This window comes from Pongo abelii, chromosome 6 (assembly GCF_028885655.2).
Source record: "Pongo abelii isolate AG06213 chromosome 6, NHGRI_mPonAbe1-v2.0_pri, whole genome shotgun sequence".
Classification (NCBI taxonomy): Eukaryota; Metazoa; Chordata; class Mammalia; order Primates; family Hominidae; genus Pongo; species Pongo abelii.
Window position 1 is genome coordinate 16,364,185 of NC_071991.2, and position 24,747 is coordinate 16,388,931.

At 41.9% G+C, this 24,747-nt stretch overlaps 1 long non-coding RNA gene across 1 annotated transcript in view; it reads right to left on the minus strand.

Annotated features, from left to right (window-relative positions):
- LOC134761711 (uncharacterized) overlaps positions 1 to 23,767 on the minus strand; it is a 167,682-nt gene extending 143,915 nt beyond the window's left edge. The window contains exon 1 of the long non-coding RNA XR_010140777.1: positions 23,689 to 23,767. This is a non-coding gene — a long non-coding RNA (uncharacterized LOC134761711). The remainder of the gene's footprint in view (positions 1 to 23,688) is intronic.
- Between the last annotated feature and the right edge of the window lie 980 nt (positions 23,768 to 24,747).

Sequence of the window (24,747 nt, forward strand, 5' to 3'; positions counted from 1 at the left end):
AAGAAGACGTTGCCCTCCAGCTAGGTCTGCTCAATACCTATTGTTGAACTGAAGTGGTTTGTGTAGCTGACTTGCAGCCTGTCTCCATCAGCTCAAATGCTCACATAACGTTTTCCAACCTTAGAGCCTTTTTATTTTCCCTTTCACACCTCCCCTGCTCCTCTTCAATTTTCCAAGCACAGTTATCTGAACTTGGCTGTTGCAAAGATTTTATTCTGTGTCTTCAGGATATCTGTGCTGCTTCAATCAGTCTGAACTTCCTTTGTCCAAGGCTGACCCTCCCTGCTCTCCAACCCCTCCTTTCAATTCTCTTCCCTTAACTCCTTCCTTTGCCAATACTATGCATTTCTCAGCCAGGTCAGGCTAAGTGCTATATAGCACACAAACCCAAGACTCAGTGGCTTAAACCCAGATCACAGCCCAATATGTGTTCATGGGGTTGTCAATGGAAAGAGTCAAACTCTAAAATATTTGAAGAGATCTCTTCTGAGCCAAATGTGACTGACCACTGGCCTGTTGACATAGTCCTCAGGAGATCCTCAGAACATGTGCTCAAGGTGGCTGGGCCACAACTAGGTTTTTTTATATTTTAGGGAGATAAGGCATCAATCATACACAGAAGATGTACATTGATTCAGTCCAGAAAGGCTGAACAAATGGAAGTGGGGGCTTCCAAGTTGTGAGTGGATTCAAAGATTTTTGAATTGGCAGTTGGTTGAAAGAGTTATTATCAATAGAAAGGAACGTCTGGGTTAGGGTTACAGTAGGGGGTTGTGGAGACTGAGGTTTTATGATGTAGATGAAGACTCCAGGTAGCAGGCTTCAGAGAGAATAGACTGCAAATGTTTATCAGACTGAAAGAGTCTGTTTTATAAGTAATTCCAAAGGGGCGGGGGGCATAACAAAGCACATCTGGCTCCCCCTTCCCATCATGCCCTGAACTAGTTTTTTCAGGTTAGCTTTGGAATGCCGTTGTTGGAGAGCAGGGGTCCATTCAGATGGTTTGGGGAAGACCTTAGAATTTTTTGTTTGTTTGTTTGTTTACAGGGTCATTCAAGGATCCACACTTTACTATCCCCTAGGACCCCAGAGTTCTCTACTGGATTTTCCGCAGTTGTCTAGAGATCTGAGGGTTAGAGAGGCATGCAGTGTGCATCATTCTGTTCATATCCCATTGTTCAGAACTCAGCCACAGGCACCTTCCACTGCAAGGGAAGCTGGGAGGGTTCTCTTGCTCCGTGCCCAAGAGGAAAAGAAAGTGAACACGGAGCAGTCTTTGCCACAATCAAAGTCACAGGATATATACAATACCTTATACTTTTTTTTTCTTTTTTTGCAAATCCTGGGATTATTTTGTGGTTAGAGGGACTAGGCTAGAGGAAAGAATGGGGTGCATTTAATATTGGAAAGTCAGTTACTTCATAGTTGTAGTGGGTTTATTAGCAGAGATTAACCAACAGATATAAGTCTTTCAATGATACTCACAGCATTATTTATGCTGTGCCATGCACTATTTTCTTTTTGTCTGTGTTTGTTTTTGTTTTGTTTTTCAAGACGGAGTCTTGCTCTGTTGCCCAGGCTGGGGTACAGTGGTGCCATCTCGGCTCACTGCAACCTCTGCCTCCCAGGTTCAAGCGATTCTCCTGCCTCAGCCTCCCGAGTAGCTTGGATTACAGGTGTGTACCACCAGGCCAGGCTACATTTTTTTTGTATCTTTAGTAGAGACGGGGTTTCACCATGTTGGCCAGTCTGGTCTCGAACTACTGACCTCAGGTGATCCACCCACCTTGGCCTTCAAAAGTGCTGGGATTACAGGCATGAGCCACCATGCCCAGCCCATGCACTGTTTTCTAGGCACTTAAATATTATTTACTTCACAACATTTCTGTGAGTTATGTACTACTATTGTTCCCATTTTGCAGATGAGCAAACCAAGAAAGAGATAGGTAACTTTCTCAACATCAAGCAGCTAATAAATGGCAGAGCTGAGATTTGAACCCAGTCAGTCTGATTGCCTAGGATCTATGGATATGGCAATTGTGCCTATTCACAACTGGGGTATTCTGCCCTAAAATGGGATATAGTTAGCCAAGGCATTTTCTTGGAGGCTAAAATATATGTGTGAAGATGTGAGTGTCCCATCCACAAGCACTGAGATATGCTATTTTTTTACAGCCCACATGTAGGAGGAGGCCATTCTCCTACTTTTCCTTCTCTTTTTTTTTTATTTTTTAAATTTATATTATTTATATTTTGAAAATAGAGATGGGGTCTCAATGTGTTGCTCAGGCTGGTCTCGAACTCCTGGGCTCAAGTGACTTTCCCATCTCGGCCTCTCAAAGTGCTGGCATTACAGGCATGAGCCTTTAATTAATTTCATTTAATTGAGATGAAAGGTGCCTAGCCTTTTCTGTCTTTTTCTCACACAAATGGTTACAAAGGACGCATGGTGTTTAGCAGTTTGCCCTTTAAATTATATCTGTTGACCCTGAGGGGTATAAAAGAAGAATCAGAATGCTTCACCTTCCAATTTCTGTGCTCTTTCTCCATCTCAACATTTCAACAACAAGAGATGTTTAATGAGGAAGTACTATGTGCCAGCCATTATTTTTTCGGGTACCAAGGATTGGAGAAGATGGAGGCAACATGACAACTAAATACGATGCATGCTCGCGGATGCCTCAAGGAAAAGAGGCATCATGGAGCAATAAACCAAGCATATCAAGTGCCCACCTCTGTGTGGCCAGTAGGTAATTACCTAGTATGATGTCAGCTGCTTGTAAGTGCCGCAAAGAAAATAGATAGAAACAAGTGTAGCCAGTGAAATCCTTTCCTAAGGATATTTAGGCTAAGACATGAATGGCACAAGATAATCCACCCTTTTAAAATGTGGGGTGAGAGGTTGGGTGTGGTGGCTCACACCTGTAATCCTAGCACTTTGGGAGGCCAAGGCAAGAGGATCACTTGAGGCCAGGAGTTTGAGACCAGCCTGGGGTAACACAGGGAGACCCCATCTCTACAAAAAATAAATAAATAAATAAATTTATACAGGTGTGGTGGTAAATGCCTATAGTCCCAGCTACTTGAGGGGCTCAGGTGTGAGGATCACTTGATCCAGCGAGGTTGAGGCTGCAGTGAGTCATGACTGCACCACTACACTTCAGATTGGATGACAGAGCAATACTCTGTATTAAAACAGTGTGGAGTGAGACAATTCAGGAAGGAGGAATAGCATGTGCAAAAACTCTGAGCCAACAACTTCTTCTCTGTTAATAATTATACCATTTTCTTTTTATTTACATTTTCTACTTTTTTTTTTTTTGTGAGATAGAGTCTCACTCTGTCGCCCAGGCTGGAGTGCAGTGGCGTGATCTCAGCTCACTGCAACCTTCACTTCCTGGGTTCAAGTGATTCCCCTGCCTCAGCCTCCCAAGTAGCTATGATTACAGGCATGCACCACCACACCTGGCTAATTTTTGTAGTTTTAGTAGAGGCGGGGTTTCACCATGCTGACCAGGCTGGTCTCGAACTCCTGACCTCAGGTGATCCACCCGCCTCAGCCTCACAAAGTGCTGGGATTACAGGTGTGAGCCACTGCGCCCAGCCCATTTTTCACATTTATATTCTGCTATTTGAAAATACTGTATTTTGAAATTATTACAAATGTATAGAAGAGTTACAAGTACAGTTCAAGTTATTCCCATAACCACTTCATCCATATTTCCCAGCTGTTACCATCTTATTGCATTTTTACATATCTTCCTCCCTCTCTTGTCCCCACTCTCCCTCCCTTGCTCTTATTCTCTCTCTTTTCACACACACACACACACACACACACACACACACACAAACACACACACACTAGTCTTTTCCTTCACCACTTGAGAGCTAGCTGTGGGAACAGTATACCTTCACTTGTAAATACTCCCGTGTGCGTTCTCTAAAACAAAGACCTCTCATCATGCAAGCTTCTAAGTCAAGAAGTCAACATTTTCACAATGCTCCCATCCAATCCATTTAGAGCCCATTCAAATTTTACCAACTCTCTCAATGATGTCTCTTTTTCCCTTGGGGTCCAAGATGCCATCCGGGAAAATGTATTGTATCTATTCTAATTGTCATGTTTCCTAGTGTCCTCCAACCTGGACCAATTCCTTAATCTTTTCTGTCACTTATGCCCCCAACAATGTTAAAGAATACAAGCCTCCTATGCTGTGGGATGACGCTGAGTGTGGGTCCATCTGATGTCTCTCTGTGACCAGACTCAGATCAAGGATTCCTGGTAGGGATGTCACTGACATAATACTGTGTTCTTCTCTGCATTAGGAGTGCACGATGTCGGCCAGGCACGGTGGCTCACGCCTGTAATCCCAGCACTTTGGGAGGCCAAGGCGGGTGGATTACCTGGGGTCGGGAGTTCGAGACCAGCCTGTCCAACATGGTGAAACCCCGTCTCTACTAAAAATACAAAAATTAACCTGGCATGGTGGCACACACCTGTAATCCCAGCTACTCGGGAGGCTGAGGCAGGAGAATTGCTTGAGTCCAGGCAGAGGTTGCAGTGAGCTGAGATCGTGCCACTGCCCTCCAGCCTGGCCGACAGAGTGAGTTTCTGTCTCAAAAAAGAAAAAAGAAGTGCACGATGTTAATCTGTACCACCCACCGCTGGTGACACTAATTTCCCGTCACCTGGTCATGCTGGAATCTCCTGGTTTTCTCCACCAGAAGGACACTAGTTTTGCTCTTGCAATTGGTTATTGTTTTGTGGGAGCATATTCTGAGATCATGCCAGCATCCTGTACATCAACAACCTACCATCCACCTGCCTTAGCATGCCTGAATGTGTGACCACAGGTCCACTATGGCCAAAGGCCACTACAATGATTGCCAAATGATGACTTTCTATTTTCTTTTCTTTTCTTTTTTTTTTTTTTTTTTTTTTTTGAGAGTCTTACTGTATCACCCAGGCTTGAGTGCAGTGGTGCTATCTCAGCTTACTACAACCTCCTCCTCCCAGGTTCAAGAGATTCTTCTGCCTCAGTCTCCCAAGCAGCTGGGATTACAGGCACCCACCACCACACCCAGCTAATTTTGTATTTTTAGTAGAGATGGGGTTTCACCATGTTGGCCTGGTTGGTCTCGAACTCCTGACCTCAGGTGATCCGCCTGCCTCGGCCTCCCAAAGTGCTGGGATTACATGAGTGAGCTACTGTGCCTAGCCTATTTTCTATTTTCATAAGTTCTGTTACATTTATTAGCTGAACTTTTACTATAAGGGAAGAGCTTTTCTTTCTTTCTCTATTTATTTATATCAGAATGAACCCAGATTCTTTTTTTTTGTTTGTTTGTTTGTTTTTTTTGAGATGGAGTCTCGCTCTGTTGCCCAGGCTGGAGTGCAGTGGCGCGATCCCAGAGATTCTTATTTTATTGAATGGATTATAATCTAGAACACTTACTATTTTGAAACCACTTTTTTTCTTTTTTAGTTTAGTCCCACAGTTAAATTGATTCAATGTTTACAGCCAGTCTGTTTACCATAACATTACTGTTCATTTCTTGGTTGGCTGAAGTTTATCATCTAGTATTTCTTTAACAAGACCCTATGGGATTTACATTCTTTAAATTCTTAGCCACCTTAAAATGGTCCTCTTTTTTTTCCTGTAGCAGCTTTACTGAGTTATAATTCACATACCATGCAACTCATCCATTTAAAGTGTAGAATTCAATGCTTTTTAGTATATCCACAGAGTTATCCAGCTATCAACACATTTTTAGGACTTTTTTTTATCACTTCCAGAAAGAACCCGTTACCCATAAGCTGTCACTCCTCATTTACCCCAGCCTTCACCTCCCCCCCAATCTAGATAACAACTAATGTACGGTAACAACGAATGTACCATACTTTCTGTCTGTACAGATTTGCCTATCCTGGACATTTCATGTAAATGGAATCATACAATATGTGGTCTTTTTGACTGACTTCTTTCACTTAGCATGTTTTCAAGTTTCACAAATGTGGTAGCGTGTATCAGTACTTCATTTATTTGTATGTTAAATAATATTCCATTACACGGATACACCACACCACAGTTTATTTATCCAAAATGTGTATAAACATTTGGGTTATTTCTACCTTTTTGGCTATGATAAATAAGGTGATATAAACATTTGTGTACAAGTTTTTGTGTGGACATACACTTTCATTTGTCCTGGATACATACCTTGAAGTGGAACTACTGGGTCATATGGCAATTCTGTGATTAACATTTTGAGTATCAACCGAACTGTTTTCCAGAGTGGCTGCACCAGTTTACATTCTTACCAGCAATGCACAGGGTTCCAATCTCTCCCCATCCTTACCAACACTTATTATTATCGCTCTCTTTATTTTATATTATAGGCTTTCTAGTGGATATAAAATGCCATTTCATTATGGTTTTGATTTGCTTTTTCCTGGTGGCCACTGAAGTTAAGTATCTTTTTATTTTTCTATTGGCTATTTGTATATTTTCTTTTTATTTATTTATTTATTTATTTAGACCTAGTCTTGCTCTGTCACCTAGGCTGGAGTGTAGTGGTGTGAACATGGCTCACTGCAGTCTCAGTCTCCTGGGCTCAAGCAATCCTCCCACCTCAGACTCCCAAGTAGCTGGGGCCACAGGCACATGCCACCATGGTCAACCTTGTATATTTTCTTTGGAGAATGGTCTATTTCAGTCTTTTGCCCATTTTTAAATTGGCTTATTCTTTCTTATTATTCTGTTGTAAGCGTTCTTCATTCTAGATACAATTCCTTTGTTAGATATATGATCTGCAAACATTTTCTCCAATTTGTGGGTTGTCTTTTTACCTTCTTGATCATGTCCTTTGAAGCACAAAACTATTTAATTTGGATGAAGTCAATTTACCTGTTTTTCCTTTTGTTTCTTGGGTTTTTGGTGTCATATATAAACAATTATTGCCTAATCGAAGTTATGAAGACTTATGCCTATGTTTTCTTCTAGGAGTTTTATAGTTTTAGCTCTTAACATTTAATCTTTTGATGCATTCTGAATCAATTTTTTATATACGCTGTGAGGTAGGGGTCCAACTTCATTTTTAATATGTGGATATTCTATTTCTTCAGCAAAATTTGTTTAAAAAATTGTTCTGTCACACTTGTCAAAAATCAATTAACTATAAACTTGAAGGTTTGTTTCTGGACTTTCAATCCTATTTTTATGCACAGGACCAACTTGATATTTTGATTCAATGACAAAGGAATTATTTCTTTATCCATAATGTGTACTTTTTTTTTTTTAATTGGGTGATTGGGATGTGGGTATCTGAACCTGGAATTGGGAACAGTTATATCCTTTGATAGTCCCATTTGAGATCGATTTTTTTTGTTTGTATGTTTGTTTTCTTTGTTTTGTTTTTGAGACATGATCTCGCTTCATTGCCCAGGCTACAGTACAGTGACGCAATCACAGCTCACTGCAGCCTTGAGCTTCTGGGCTCAGGTGATCCTTCTGTCTCAGCCTCCTGAGTAGCTGGGACTACAGATATGCACCACCACACCTGGCTAATTTTTTTTAATTTTTACTTTTGTAGAGACAAGGTCTCACTATGTTGTCCAGGCTGCTCTCAAACTCCTGGCCTCAGGCGATCCTCCCATCTCAGCCTCCCAAAGTACTAGGATTACAGGCAGGAGCCACCATGCCCGGCCATGTTTACTATTTCTTAGGAAATATTTTCGTGCTGATAGTTGCATGTCAGCTTTCCTGAGAGCCGTGGTTTGCTGTTTCTATTACATAGATTTAAACTTTTTTATGGAAAATTTTCTTATAGTAAATCTTAAAATATATATTTTTGTTTTGTTATTTTAATCTTTTTCTTGGGGACAATTATGACATGTTGGAACTTTTTAACTTTATTCTCCCCATAGATAGATAGACAGATACATGATACATAGATATAGATTATATAGGTACTCTATACATATATGAAATAGGTGTATAGGTGTTTGTTTGTTTGTTTCTTTGTTTGAGACAGGGTCTCACTCTGTCACCCAGGCTGAAGTGCAGTGGTGCAATCATAGCTCACTGAAGTCTCAACCTCCCCAGGCTTAGGTGATCCTGCCACCTCAGCCTCCCGAGTAGCTGGCACTACAGGCACTCACCACCACGCCTGGCTAATTTTTTCGTAGAGACAGGATCTTGCCATATTGCCCAGGCTGGTCTCCAAGTGATCCGCCCACCTTGGCCTCCCAAAGTGCCAGGATTACAGGTGTGAGCCGCTGTACCCAGCTATTTTGCTTGCTGTTCTTAACTCTTTTCTTCATAATAATTCCTGTGCTCTCAGCTATGCTAATCCTTCTTTGTCCTTCCTTTAACACAGCTTGTGTTTCTCAGTAGCTTTATCTTTCTCTTCTTCTTCCTGCTTGTTCACTTCTTTCTTCCAGCTAACATTTCATCTCTGTTGTCTTGTCGTATCTTCTCTGCATGCTGCTATTTCTGCTTGAGCTCTAGTTTCATAAATGCCTCATTAAGCTTTTCTTTACCGAATGAAAGCCTGGTGACACTGGTCCTCTTGCCAAAGACCCTATTTTCCTCCATGCATTTCTCATTTGCCATTTCCCTCTGTCCCTTTCCTCCTGTTTTCTTTTATAGCTTCTATCTTGGTCTCTTTTATATTACAGTTTGTCTTTAACTGAAATGAGCTTTTTTTTTCTGAATACAATTTATGGAAGCATCCTCCTGTGGTGGGAGGGCCGGGGGCTGTGATTCAGGCCAGAAGTTATTCCCCCTGCCTAGGACTCTTGATGCCCATGTGAGCAGACCCTGACTCTTCCGAGGCAGCAGGAGCCCTCAGGTTCCAGTCCCTGTGACTCACCCTGCCTCGGGGATGGACTTCTTCCTGTAATGAGGATGCACTTGTCACAAGGATGTTCATTTTTTAGTGTTCTTAAGCATATGCAGAAAATGAGTCTAACAGTATGACATCTGTGGCTGTCTCTGCAGCATGTGTTATATGATGCTTTTATTCTTTTTGGTTGGCTTGTTGGACTTTTCTATATTTTCCTTTTTTTTTTTGAGACAGGTTCTCACTCTGTGACCCAGGCTGGAGTGCAGTGGCACGATCTCAGCTCACTACAACCTCCGCCTCCAGGGTTCAAGTGATTCTCCTGCCTCAGCCTCCCAAGTAGCTGGAGCTACAGGTGCTCGCCACCAAGCCTGGCTAATTTTTGTATTTTTAGTAGAGATGGAGTTTCACTATGATGGCCAGGCTGGTCTCTAACTCTTGGCCTCAAGTGATCTTCCCACCTTGGCCTCTCGAAGTGCTGGGATTACAGGCGTGAGCCACTGCACCCAGCCTATATTTTCATTTTTAACAAAAATGTATATTCCTTCTATAATCATAAAATCAATACATTTTATTAAAAATGGAGGCTTGATCGGTACAAAAATAGAGAGACTAAGAATTGTTATGTGAGAGCACAACAGGGTGACTATAGTGAACAATAACTTAATTTTACTTTTTTATTAGTTTATTTTTATTTTTATTAATTAATTTATTCATTTGAACTTTTATTTTTAAGTTCAGGGGTACAAGCGTAGGTTTGTTACATTGATAAACCTGTGTCATGGGGGTTTGTTATACAGATCATTTCATCACCCAGGTATTAAGCCTAGTACCCATTAGTTATTTCTCCTGATCCTCTCCCTCCTCCCACCTTCCACTCTCTGAAAGGCCCCAGGATGTGTAGTTTCCCCCTGTGTGTCCATGTGTTCTTACCATTTAGCTCCTACTTGTAAGTGAGAACATGCAGTATTTAGTTTTCCATTTCTGCATTAGTTTGCTAAGGATAATAGCCTCCAGCTCCATCCGTGCCCCTACAAAGGACATAAGGTTGTTGTTCTTTTTTATGGCTGCATAGTATTCCATAGCATGTATGCGCCACATTATTTTTATCCAGTCTATCATTAATGGACATTTATGTTGATTCCATGCCTTTGCTATTGTGAATAGTGCTGCAATGAACATATGTATGCATGTGCCTCTACAACAGAATGATTTATATTCCTCTGGGTGTATACCCAGTAATGAGATTGTTGGGTCAAATTATATTTCTGTCTTTAGGTTTCTGAGGAATTACCACACTGTCTTCCACAATGGCTGAACTAATTTATAGTCCCTTAATTTTACATTTTAAAATAACTTAAAGAGAGTAGTTTGATTGTAACTCAAAGGATAAATGCTTGAGGGATGGATACCCCATTCTCCATGATGCACTTATTTCACATTGCATGCCTGTATCAAAACATCTCATGTACTCCATACATATATACACCTACTATGTTCTCATAAAAATTAAAAATTAAAAATAACATAAAGATAAATAAAGCTGATGATCCTCCCCTGTCCCCTTAAAAAGTGGAAGTTTGCACAGCTACAGTGGAATAAGGGACAGACTTGGGTGAGTGGGAAAGTCGGAGCTACAAGCCCATGCCTCTGAAGCACTCATAGACAATGACGGGAAAATTGGAGTCATAGAGCTCCGACCTGGTAATGCAAGATGAGCCACTGCAGTTAAAGAAATCACTGGACTAAGGGAAAAAAAAAAAGAAATCCCGACTTGATGCTGGACAGGGAAAATCTTATACATCTGGATTATTATCATAATATCAATAATTCCCATGTGAGAGGAAGCTGGAGCTCGGAGAGGTTTGGTTAATTTCCCCAAGACTCTCTCCATTGTAAAGATGTCAATTACATCCTGCTTTTCTAATTCCATATCCTCAGGCCTTTCTACTCCTTCTTGCCTACTTATTAGCTCTCCAGCTGGGGTGACTCAGTATATGGTGATGCTATTAACCAAGAGAGGGAAGACTGAAGAGGGAGAGATAATGAGCTCTGTTTTGGACAGGATGAGTTACTGTGAATGTCATGCTTGCAGCTCCGCTGCTGGAATAACATGAAGGGAGAGGCATCATTTTATGTGAAAGCCCACTGTTTCTGTCACCTCGTTCCTGTCAGTCAAATGAGGAAAGAAAATCATGTTTCTAGAACCCTGCTGGTGGCTGTCTTTCTCCCAGGATGAAATCACCTAGTGAGGATGACATTGGCAATGAGGCTCTGACAGCACCTTCTCTGAGTCATCCATGAGCCAAATAGCATCAGGATCATTTCTTGGCATCCACCCTCCTCCCAGCTCTTGGACAGGGGCATTCCCGGCACCCTTGGGTTGGAGGTAAAATGGGAGAGCAATGACAGCCTTATTGAATTATCCCTGAACCTTACAGATTTACCTTCCCTTTTGTGGCCTTAAGCAGCTAGCCTTATGGGAATTTTACCAGGGCTGAGTTTTTTCCTTAAGGTTCACAAACACAGCATCTGGAATAATTCTCTGTTTTTGCACACAGATCATTTTGCCAAGACTGATTATGAAGCTTCCAAAAACAATCAACACAACAAAAATATATCCAGCCAAACTAATGCAACCTGTGTATGATACACTTTTTGCCCGAGAGCCAGTTGTTGAACTTCAAGACTGTTTTTTTAAGCGTATCTATATGGAAAACAATAGTAGTGTACTATTGGTATTTCCAGTTGAGATCGTATTATATGCCTGTATCCTGTATATTTTTATTTTTGTATCAGATGGGGATTCAAACTCACACTCTGCCACTTTTTGGTTCTGTTCCCCTGGGTAAGTAAGTTAGTTTCTAAACCTTAATTGCCTCATGTATAAAATCATTATAACAATATCAATTTTACTCTTGTGAGGATCCTATTAAATGAGATAATGCATAGAAAACACTAGCACAAATCTTGGAGCATCGCAAGTGCAAAATAAATAGCAGCTATTATCAATATTCTTCTGCAAAAGATAATATTGACACAATTTACCACAATTGTGTATAAAAGATGCTCTTTCTTTTTTTCTTTTTTTCTTTTTTCTTTTCTTTTTTTTTTCTGAGGCAGAGTCTCACTCTGTCACCCAGGCTGGAGTGCAGTGGCACCATCTCCACTCACTGCAAACTCTACATCCCGGGTTCACACCGTTCTCTGCCTCAGCCTCCCAAGTAGCTGGGACTACAGGTGCCCATCACCACGCCCGGCTAATTTTTTGTATTTTTTAGTAGAGACGGGGTTTCACCATGTTAGCCAGGATGGTCTCTATCTCCTGAACTCATGATTTGCCCGCCTTGGCCTCCCAAAGTGCTGGGATTACAGGTGTGAGCCACCACGCCCAGCCCATATGATGGTCTTTCATGAGGACATTGCCTTGTATACAATTCCAGTGTGGTTTTCGTGTTTAAGAATGAATGTGGCTGCCATGATGCATTTCAAGGCCTTCTTAGGTCTTCCTCTACAAGTCTGCACAGAACTCCCTACTCCAGCGTTTACGCAAATAGAGTCTGTTATCAACATACAGCAATGGCAGTGTCTATCAAGTAGGAATCAACTCTATATAGTAAAAAAAAAAAAGAGACAGCAGAGATCACTTTTTGTTTTATGTCCCGATGTGTCCCAAGCATCTGGTACATAGTAGGATCCTAAAGATTGAATAAATAAATCACCTTCTATAAGCCAAACACCATGCAAGAGGCGTTGCTGCTCTGCTTCTGCAGAGGAGTCAGAGATCCCCTTCAACACACATTTAGCTCTTAGCGGGTGGGCTCTACAGTTGGATCTAGAAACCAAACTGACACCAGGCAGATTAGCAAGAGCAAACTATATGAATTTTCTTAGTTTTATCTGTACATGGGGATCTTCACAAGAGAGTGAAGACCAAAGAAGTGGCGAAAGCAAGATGCTTTTGTACTATTTAGACAAAGAACGATAAAATTGAGAAGAAATAGCAAGACAAAGAAAATCTAGCTGGGGGCAGTACATTTTCTAGAGGAGTTACTAGATGTATAGGGGAGTGAAAAAGAGGTTGGAGATAAGGGTTACATCTTATTTTTTTTTTTTTTTTAAAGACTGAATCTCGCTCTGTCACCCAGGCTGGAGTGCAGTGGCATGATCTCAGCTCACTGCAACCTCTGCCTCCCAGGTTTAAGCGATTCTCATGCCTCAGCCTCCAGAGTAGCTGGGACCACAGGCACGTGCCACCACAACTGGCTAATTTTTGTGTGTGATTTTAGTAGAAATGGGGGCAACATGGGTTACATAATTAAGTATGTTTATTCAGGTCCTTTGCAGCTTTCCATCCCAAGTCTCTGGTGATAGAGCTATTTTCTCACCCTGGTATGAGAAATCTTTCATACTTGCTAAGTGTAGGAAGAGACAGGCCAGCCAGCCCTTTCTGAAACTACAATTTCTCCAATGTTTTCAACTTGAAATAATCAAGATCCCAATATGGTATGTTTTGAGATGGCACATCCTTCACCCCTTTATGCCCTTTAATTTTCCTCTATCTCCTTGAAAACTAACTGATTCTTGTATCAGGACAGGCTAACTTGTGCTATGGTAACGAATAACCCTCCAATCTTAGCAACTTACAACAACAGACTCTTACTCACACCACATCTCTAATTGTTGATCAGCTGATAGCTTAGCTCCCAGGTTTTCTGACCCCAAGACACAGGAAATGGAGCAGCCACTCTTGCTAGTCTCAGGGATGCAGAGAGAGAGAGAGAGAGAGAGAGCAGGTGAATCACAAGCTGTCTCTCAGCTCACAGCCAGAAGTGACACGCATCTGTTGCAGCTCCATTTCATTGGCCTAGCATGTCATCTGGCCATGCCTAATATCAAAGGGGGTGGGATAAGGGGAATGCCATTCTATTAAGCTCCTGGAAGAAGAAATAGAATTTCTGTGAAGAGTCCTTGTTTCCTCACAAGGGAAACTGAGGCTCTCGGTTAAGTCACTCAGCCAGTTGTTCAGGAATTGAATATTGATCTGACTCCAAGGCACCGGTGCACAATTTGTCTTTTTGGTCAGCTTGCTTCTCATGTCTTCAGGGTGCCCGAAAAGGCTGGTCTTTGTAGGAGATCTGCTTTTTCCTAGACCTGAATAGTCTGAGTAAACAGAATCAGGTTGCCATTTCCTATAAATATCAAATTCCAGGGAATTGTCTTCTAGGCAAGAGGGCTCTCTCCAGAACCACAGGAATTGCTAGTTGGCAAGGCCCCAGGTAGCACCAAGAAGCTGGCCTTTGTCACTCGGATGTGGCCCAGATTTCCAAGCTGTCGAGATCCAAGTGCCAAATGATATCAGGATTCGTTGTGGAGAAGCTGTCTTTGTAATCCCGGGAGATAATCTCTATTATCTAAGAGAGGAAGGGAGCTTGCCAGAGATAAAAATGCTCACACAAGGCCAAAATTCCCCCTGAAAGTAAGTTTAAAGGGACAGTGGTGACAGAACAAAGTTTTCACATGACCACAAGACCACTTAATCCAATACCAAGCCCCCATTTCCAAAATGGCTGGCTGGCTCAGCTTTCTGCCCTACAAAACCAAAACGCAAATGTTGTTACTGGTGCTCCAATTTCAGCAAACTCTTAGAATATTTCTACTTATATAAATGTAATGGAGGAGGAAAAATTGTATACCTTCTTTTCTTTCTAAAACAATCACTTAGTAACTCATTACTCATCAGCTGACATTTGGAAATAGCATGGTGGCCTGAAGTCAAATCTTTTTTCGTTTCTTCAATCACTCTCCTTCACTTACAGAGTGAGTCTCAGTTGTATTTTTTTAAGCAGACTCTGGAAACTCACAATTCACAGGTCACGAATTGTTGATTTCAGCATCCTCAGTTACTGAAAACTTATTGAAACCACTTATAATAATATGAGTATCGGTTGGTGTTTTTAGCCTTTTATGTTGCCCAGCCATCTCTTATGTATTAGAGTATCAGGCTGGGCATGGTGGCTCACGCCTGTAATCCCAACACTTTGGGAGGCCGAGGCAGGCAGATCACTTGAGGTCAGGAGTTCCGGACCAGCCTGACCAACATGGAGAAACCCCGTCTCTACTAAAAATACAAAATTAGCCGGGGGTGGTGGTGCACGCCTGTAATCCCAGCTACTTGGGAGGCTGAGGCAGGAGAATCGCTTGAACCTGAGAGGCAGAGGTTGCAGTGAGCCGAGATCGGCCATTGCACTCCAGCCTGGGCAACAAGAGTGAAACTCCATTGCAAAAAAAAAAAAAAAAAAAAAAACAGTGTAAGTTTAATAGCCCCTGCAGAGATGGAGGGGCTCCCTAGTGGGTCTTCCAGTTCCATGGTGAAATGCACGGGGTTTTATAGACTAGCTTGAGGAGGTGGTGTCTGATTTACATAGAGCCCAAAAGATTGGTTGGACGAATTGTGCCATTTACACAGTGTGTGAAGAAGCTGGCCATCCCAACCTCATCCTGCATTATGAATAGGGGGTCTCTACCTGGCCGGCGCCATGTTGCCTGTTCCTTTACTGCACACATGGTTGACAAAGAAGAGGGAAGATGGAGCCGCCGTGTTGAACATGCCTGGCCCCCAGGTAGCTTTTTCTGATTGGCACAGCTGCCAGCATTTCACCCCTGCAAGCTTCCAGCTTGCTTATCTATGTCAGCAGCTCGATTTTACAGGCTGCTCTTTGTTAGAGAAGAAAAGATTTGGCCGGGTGTGGTGGCTGAGGCCTGTAATCCCAGCACTTTGAGAGGACAAGGCCGGCGGATCATGAGGTCAGGAGATGAGACCATTCTGGTCAACATGGTGAAACTCTGTCTCTACTAAAAATACAAAAATTAGCTGAGTGTGGTGGCCTGTGCCTGTAATCTCAGCTACATGGGTGGCTAAGGCAGGAGAATGGCTGGAACCCAGGAGGCAGAGGTTGCAGTGAGCCGAGATCACGCCACTGCACTCTAGCCTGGTGACAGAGCAAGACTGTGTTAGAAAGAAAGAAAGAGAGAGAGAGGGAGGGAGGGAGGAAGGAAGGAAAGAAATGATTTGTGGTGAAACCCCATCTCTAATAAAAATACAAAAAAAAAAAAACAAAATAGCTGGGCTTGATGGTGGGTACCTGTAATCCCAGCTACTCGGGAGGCTGAGGCAGGAGAATTGCTTGAACCCCGGAGGCAGAGGTTGCAATGAGCTGAGATCATGCCACTACAGTCCAGCACGAGTGACACAGCGAGACGCGTCAAAAAAAAAAAAAAAAGAAATAATTTGAGGGCTGCTTTTTATTAAAATGGAAACCTTACCAAGGACTTACTTACCTTCACTAATTGCCTAAATAATTTTTTTTAGCTCCTGTGTCTCCACTGACTGCTCACACTATGCTTAGGTGAGTCATCTACAAGAGGGCGCTAACCTGCCCTTAAACTCTGAATTTTCTGACATTGACGACATGCCTGTCCTCCCACATCCACCTGTCTCCAGGTCTCTGACATTTACCTTTCTCATTGGCATGCAGGAAAATGATCGCCCTTACTTATTATTTATGTTAGTGTCAGGGGTAAAATGAGGTGGTACTTGGCACCCATAGCTGAGTCACTCTGACCATCAGAGACACAGTTTTAATGAGACTGGCTGTGTAAGGCCATGACAGGGAAGGTTAATCTCTAAAGTTCTGGGATAATTCAATAAGGTCGTCACTGCTCTCCCACCCCACCTTCATCCCCCAAAGTGCTTGGAATGCCCCAATCCAAGAGCCAGGAGCAGGGTGGACGTCAAAAAATAATCCTAATGCTATTTGGCTTAGGGATGATTCAGAGCAGGTGCTGTCAGAGCCCTAATTTCTCTTGTTTTTGAACTATCATGTCATACTCCTTCGTGCATAACATTTTATCTCTCAGGATCTTCCTTCTTTCCCCTACAAATGACTTTCTGTTGCTTTCCCACCTGTAATGTGGACTATTTAGAACCTCCCCTCCTCTTGCTCTTTCACCCAGGCTGAAGTGCAGTGGTGTGATCATAGCTCACTGCAGGCTCAAACTCCTGGGCTTGAGTAATCCTCTCACCATAGCCTCACAAGTAGCTGAGACTACAGGTGTGTACTACCATACCCAGCTAATTTTTTCATTTTTATTTTTGTAGATACGGAGGTCTCACTATGTTGCCCAGGCTGGTCTCGAACTCCTGGCCCCAAGTGATCTTCCCACGTCGGCCTCCTGAAACACAGGGACCACAGGCATGAGCCACCATGCCTGGCCTTAAATCTGCATTTTGTATTTTCTTCCCATTGTATGGTTTGCTTCTACTGGAGACAGTCAGGCAGGATCTCCACTGTAGAAGAGGGACTTCCATAGAGTCAGCTTCCAGATCCACAGGGCATAGATTTGCAGCTCAGATCAAAAAGCAGGCTGACGGGGAATGAGGAGTGAGGAAGGATTGAGATGGGAAGTGATTTTTGGCTCTTTCCAGTGTCTGGATAACTTTTTGTGCTAGCCAGGATGACAGACTTCCCGAGAAAAGAAAGAACAGTGGAGCATGAAGGTAGACTAGTTGCTTCCTGCCTCAGTTTCCATTTTGTGCCAATGATAGTGTTACTGGTGGAGGGTGTCCAGGTTCTTGACCTCTTGAACAAAGAATTGGACAAAACGCACAAACAAAACAGGGAAAGAATGAAGCAATAAAAGCAGAGATTTATTAAAAATGAAAATATGCTCCACAGGGTGGGAGCGGGCCCAAGCACAGGGGCTCAAGATCCCCATTATCCAGAATTTTCTGGGGTTTAAATACCCTCTCGAGGTTTCCATTGGTTACTTGGGGTATGCCCTATGTAAATGAAGAGGATGAAGTAAAGTTACAAAGCTGGCCGGGTGCGGTGGCTCATGCCTGTAATCCTAGCACTTTGGGAGCCGGAGGCAGGCAGATCACCTGAGATCGAGAGTTCAAGACCAGCCTGACCAACATGGAGAAAACTTGTCTTTACTAAAAATACAAAATTAGCTGGGCGTGGTGGCACATGCCTGTGATCCCAGCTATTCGGGAGGCAGAGGCAGGAGAATCGCTTGAACCTGAGAGGCAGAAGTTGTGGTGAGCCAAGATCGCGCCATTGCACTCCAGCCTGGGCAACAAGAGCAAAAATCTGCCTCAAAAAAAAAAGTTACATAGTCATTTACTTAGTGTACGTCCTATGTAAATGGAGAGGATATTTCCTGTCATAGCTGAAGTGTTTCTATTTGATTTAGTTCTAGGAAGTCCCCCTGAGTTGGCCTATGTTCCCTGCCTCCAAACCCTATTCTCCTGCCTCAATAGTGTTTGGTTTCAAATTGAGAGTGAGGTAAACCTGCATATGCAGCTATTTTCAAGGAAATAAACAGAATCTGTATGGTGATTATCCAGGGTACTCACAGGGGCCAGAGTGAGGTGTGACGGGAAGGTGCTGCAACAATATTCTTACAAAGGGGATCTGTCATGCTGAATCGCCCCCTCAAAGGAGGTAAAGGAAAGAGGGTTTCAAAGCACCATTCAGAGTTTTAAAAAGTGCTCCCTGCTTTTGGGAGATACTGGGGAACTGATGATACCTGAGAATGTTAAAGTGCGTTGTGGATGGAGTCAGACTCACAACCCAAGATACTGGAGGGAAGGGCTGACCACCTGCCCTGAGGGTAGAGCCTGGGGACGATGGTCTTGGGATTGGCCAGCAAAGGGTCTGCCAAGCACGGGGAAGACGAGTGTTTCCTGTGGCGCACACATGGCCAATACTGCAGAGAGAGCAACTGTGCGTCATCTTGGGTCCTTTTCAATAAGGCTGTCCCAAGGGGCAAAGAGATTCCAGCGAAAAGAGGCTGGAGAATAACAGTTGCACGCACAGGGCTGAAGAAATACTTGTAAATCATGACCTACTAGGTGCCTAGACCCCAGGTAGACTTTTCCTATTGGCACAGCTGCCAGCATTCAATTCACCCATGCAAGCTTCCAGCTTGCTTTTCTATGTCTGCAGCTTGATTTTACAGGCTGCTCTTTGTTAGAAAAGAAATGATTTGGGGGCTGCTTTTTTTTGTTTTTAAAGGAAAACCTTACTGAGGGCTATCTTCCCCTCACTATCTGCCTAAATAATTTCTTTTTAGCTCTTGTATCAGAATCAAACCACTATCAATAGCCAGCTTTCCCAGGAGACACTAGGAAGACACAGAAGTCAAACTGGGTGAAGATAATGTTTAGATAGAGCTTTACTTTGGGCAACTGAATCCAGAAAACTTTAACTGTGGCTACCTTTCATCACCGGAAGATTTATTACCTTCTATAAATTTTCCTGGAAAAGCAGGTTGAAAATACATGAACGTCATTAAATTTAGTGGAGTGGAAAACTTCCCTGAAGAGGAGATTGGTGGCCGGGCGTGGTGGCTCACGCCTGTAATCCCAGCACTTTGGGAGGCCGAGGCAGTCGGATCACCTGAGGTCGGGAGTTCAAGACCAGCCTGACGAACATGGAGTAACCCCGTCTCTACTAAAAATACAAAATTAGCTGGGCGTGGTGGCACATGCCTGTAATCCCAGCTACTCGGGAGGCTGAGGCAGGAGAATCACTTGAACCCAGGAGGCAGAGGTTGCGGTGAGCCGAGATCACGCCATTGCACTCCAGCCTGCGCAATAAGAGCGAAAATCTGTCTCAAAAACAAAAACAAAAAACAAACAAAAAGAATAAGAGTAGAGTGGCTTCAAGGGTCTCTGCTAAATAAAGGAGAATTTAAATGTGCTTATTTGGGGGGTTTGGTTTTCTTTAAAAGGGGACCTTGTCTACTCCTCCCTCATTGCTACCCTACAAACTAGTGTCAACCTATATAGTCTTGTTACCAGAAAAGAGTCCTGACCCAGACCCCAAGACGGGGGTTCTTGGATCTCAGGCAAGAAGGAATTTGGGGCGAGTCCATAGAGTAAAGTGAGAGCAAGTTTATTAAGAAAGTAAAGGAATAAAAAAATGCCTACTTCATTGGCAGAGCAGTGGCATGGACTGCTTGACTAAGGACACTTATAGTTATTTCTTGATTATATGCTAAACAAGAGGTGAATTACTTATGAAATTTCTGGGAATGGGGTGGGCAATTACTGAAACCGAGGCTTCTTCCCCTTTTTAGACCATATAGGGTAACTCCCGGACATTGCCATTTGTAAACTGTCTTGGTGCTGGTGGGAGTGTCTTTTAGCATGTGAATGCACTATAATTAATGTATAATGAGCAGTGAGGATGACCAGCGGTCACTTTTGTCTACATCTTGGTTTTGGTGGGTCTTGGCTGGCTTCTTTACGGCAACCTGTTTTATCAGCAAGGTCTTTGTGACCTGTATCTTGTGCCAACCTCCTATCTCTTCCTGTGACTAAGAATGCCCCTATTCAAGATGGAGTTGCTGTGGTTCAAATGCCTCTGACAGTGTCATTGAAGAGATGATTTGACTTAAGTTGGAAAACAGGTACATAGTATTGATTGAAGATGCAGGGACAATGCCTGGGTTTACTTGCCAGCACGGTGTAGTCAGCCTTACCATCTCATTCCCTGCCTTCTGGGTGGGCAAGTGAGTCTGGCAAGGCCGAATGCCCCCCACATTTGTGCATCTTCTTGGAAATTTCCACTTTATCCTGGAAGGCATGTATTTCAAGTTGCACCAGCTGTGTTCTGGGCAACTCTTTGGATGCCTTCTTTTATAAAGTGGCATTGAGAAGTTGAGAGGACGCTGAGATAGCAATCTGCAAACTTGGTTCAAATTTTGACTCTGTTGCTAGCACTATGAGCTGAGTATATCACCTAACAGTGCTAGGTCTCTGCATGATCAACTCTAAAACCATGAAGGGTTGTTCTGAGGATTCAATAAAACCATGTCCAGTCCTCCCTTGATATACATGGGGGATTGATTGGTTTCAGGACCCCTGTCTTCCACCTTCTAGTCCCCACCCACCACGGATACCAAAATCCAAGTATGCTCAAGTCCCTTATGCTACAGAATGGTGTAGTAGTTGTGCATAACCTACGTACAACCTCTTGTACACTTTCAATTTTATCTTTAGATTGCTTCTAATACCTTATACAATGTAAATGCTATGTAAATGGTTGTTACACTGTATAGGTTTTTTAATGTGTATTTTTTGTTGACTTTTGCTCAATTTTTTTCTTTTTTGTTTTTTTGATAGAGACTGAGTCACTCTCTGTGTCCCGCTGGAGTGCAGTGGTGCCATCATAGCTCACTGCAGCCTCAAACTCCTGGGGTCAAGTGATCCTTCCCACCTCAGCCTCCTGAGTTGCTGAGATCACAAGCACAAGCCTCCCACATATTTTTAATCCTTGGTTGGTTGAATCCATGGATGTAGAACCCACAAATACAAAGAGCCAATTGTATGTAAAAATCTTTTGCACAATGCTTCACACATAGCCAGTCCTTGATAAATGATAGTTGAGCATTATGAGTCTATTTTGATAATAAAACAATAACCCTGGGAGTTCACTGTCAATAAATAATAATAATAATAATAATTGTTATTTTGAGACAGAGTCTTGGTCTGTTGCCCAGGCTGGAGTGCAGCAGCGCAATCTTGGCTCACTGCAACCTTCGCCTCCCAGGTTCAAGTGATTCTCGTGCCTCAGTCTCCCACTCAATAAATAATTCTTGAATAGGACTCAATCAATGGCTGCGAGTTAATGGACAATCAATGCTCAGCTTACTTGAAGTTCAGGTAGCACTGAGTGTGGTTGCAAAGGGAAAACTTAATATTCAGCCTATTACATGCTTACATGATCACGTGTTTCTAAACACTAAAACTGAAGAAAGACTTTTGGACATTCTGGCTCTGGGTTTCCACTCCCTTTCACCTGGCGGCCAGCGTACTTAAACATTCTTCTACTTTTCATTCGTTTGTTCCAGTGAAAAGGTTTGTTGAGTAAGCCACTGAAATTTTTAAAGCCATGTTGGAAATAACTAAGTAAGCAGAGCACAGCTTTACAAACAGAGGATATTAAAGAGATAAACTGTGGATTGAAAGAGATAAAAATGTGGTACATGGCTGTGCGTGGTGGCTTACGCCTGTAATCCCAGCACTTCAGGAGGCCGAGGCAGGGGGATCACGAGGTCAGGAGTTCGAGACCAGCCTGGCCAACATAGTGAAACCCCGTCTCTATTAAAAATACAAAAAATTAGCAGGGTGTGGTGGCAGGCGCCTGTAATCCCAGCTACTCGGGAGGCTGAGGCAGGAGAATTGCTTGAACCCTGGAGACGGAGGTTGCAGTGAGCCCAGATTGCGCCATTGCACTCCAGCCTGGGTGACAGAGTGAGACTCCATCTCAAAAAAAAAAAAAAAAATGTGGTATGTATATATCATGGAATACTATGCAGCCATAAGGAACAAATTTATGTCCTTTGCAGGGGACGTGGATGGATTTGGAAGCCGTTATCCCCAGGAAACTAACACAGGAACAGAAAACCAAACACCACAGGTTCTCACTCATAAGTGGGAGCTGAACAATGAGAACACATGGACTCAGGAGGGGAACAACACACACCGGGGCCTGTCAGGGAGGGGGAGTGGTGAGGGGGGGAGGGACAGCATCAGGACAAGGACAAATAGCTAATGCATGCAGGGATTAATACCTAGGCGATTGGTTGACAGGTGCAGCAAACCACCATGGCATACATTTACCTATGTAACAAACCTGAACGTCCTGCACATGTACCCTGGAACTTAAAATAAAATTAAAAAAAAAAAAAAAAAAAAGAGAGAGAGTGGCCAGTGAAAAGTATGTGAAGCATTGCATGGAGCCAGTAGCTCTTTAAGGCATCTCGAGTTCTTCACATGCCACATACGCCTTCCAATAGGTACAATGTGTTGTCCCTGGAAGTCCCCAAAATGCTCTTCATGGAATGGGTTAACCCCTTCTCTGCCAAGAATTCTCACTCAGGAGGAGCAAATGTTCACTGCACTGCCTGCCAAATGACTTAGAGTCATGATTTCGCGTCCTTCCCACCCTGGTCCCTCTCTCCTGTAGCCTCCTGAGCTTTTCCATGTTCCTCTTTCTCTTCCTTTGATGGGAGCACCAGGCTGTGTTAATGGGGCTGGGGTTCCCATAGGCTTCTATGGCACCCGGGTGAGTCTTGTTAAGCCTGTGGCCCGTGTTCCCATCCCAACTTATTTATGTGAACAACCCTTCTCCTGAAACACTTAAAAGCAGATATTTATTTTTATCGCCATTACAACTACACCATTTTATGACTGCCCACCACATTCCAGATTCTGTATTAAAGGTTTCGCATGTATTACCTTGTTGAATCCTCAAACTAGGAATTAGCAAACGCTTTCCATAAAGGGCCTGATAGTAACTCTTTGGGGCTTTGCAGGCCATCTGGCCCCTGTCGTAGCTACTCAACTCTGCCACTGAAGCATAAAAATAGCCATAGACAACATGTAAATAAATGAGGTTGGCTGTGTTCCCATAAAACTTTATGTAGAAAAACAGGCGGCAGGGGTGAGCTTGCACACAGGTGGCAGTTGGCTGACCCCTGCTCTAAACACCCATGGGAGTAAGCAGGTTGTTAATACCCATTTCACAGATGACTAAATGAAGCATACAGAAGAGATCAAGCAACTTTGCAAAGATTGGGCAGGTTGTAAATGGCAACCCAGGGTCTGTGCCATACCAGGTCCTATGTAAACACTATGTCCTAGCAACTGCAAATGAAAAAGACGTGAGCCTTAGAAAACAGAGAGATGGAGGACAGGCACTTTCTCCAGCAGCCTGCCCCTTCCTCATGACCACATGCTTCCCCCTGAGTTCTGCACCAGCAACTCACCTTTCCTTGTGGGCTGGGATCCTGCTCATGGCAGCAGTTGCTTGTAGTGCTCTGATGTGATGGTGAGGCAGGCAGGTTGACTATTGTTCTCTATTCTGTACTAGAATACAACTTCCAGGAGCTCTCTAGATAAAGACAACAGCTATTTCTTACTTTTCCAGGAACGTGAATAATATTTATTGGTACATGTGTTAATGGCATTTATTGATTGAATAATGAAATTATTGAGTGAGTGTGGGTTTCTCCAGAATGTGTGTATATGCCAGACTAATATATATAATATATAACGTTATATATTATATAATTATTATTATGATATAATTACTACATATTATATATTATATAAAATAATATAGCTATTATATATTATATTATATTATATATAATAAGTATAATGATTATATATAATATAATATAATGATTATATATAATATAATATAATGATTATATCTAATATAATAATATAATATAATATAATATCATTATTATATATGATATAATATCATTATTATATATGATATATCATTATTATATATGATATATCATTATTATATATGATATAATAATATCATTATTATATATGATATAATAATATCATTATTATATATGATATAATAATATCATTATTATATATGATATAATAATATCATTATTATATATGATATAATAATATCATTATTATATATGATATAATAATATCATTATTATATATGATATAATAATATTATTATATCATATATAATATTATTATATTGTATATAATATTACATATTATATATAATATTATATTATATATGATATAATAATATTATTATATTATATTATGTTATAATATTATATATAATATAATAATAATATTATTATATATAATATGATAATATTATTATATATACTATAATATTATTATATATACAATAATAATATTATTATATATACTATAATAGTATAATTATTATATATTATATAAATGGTTTAATTATTATATATTATATAAATAGTATAATTATTATATATTATATAAATAGTATAATTATTATATATTATATAAATAGTATAATT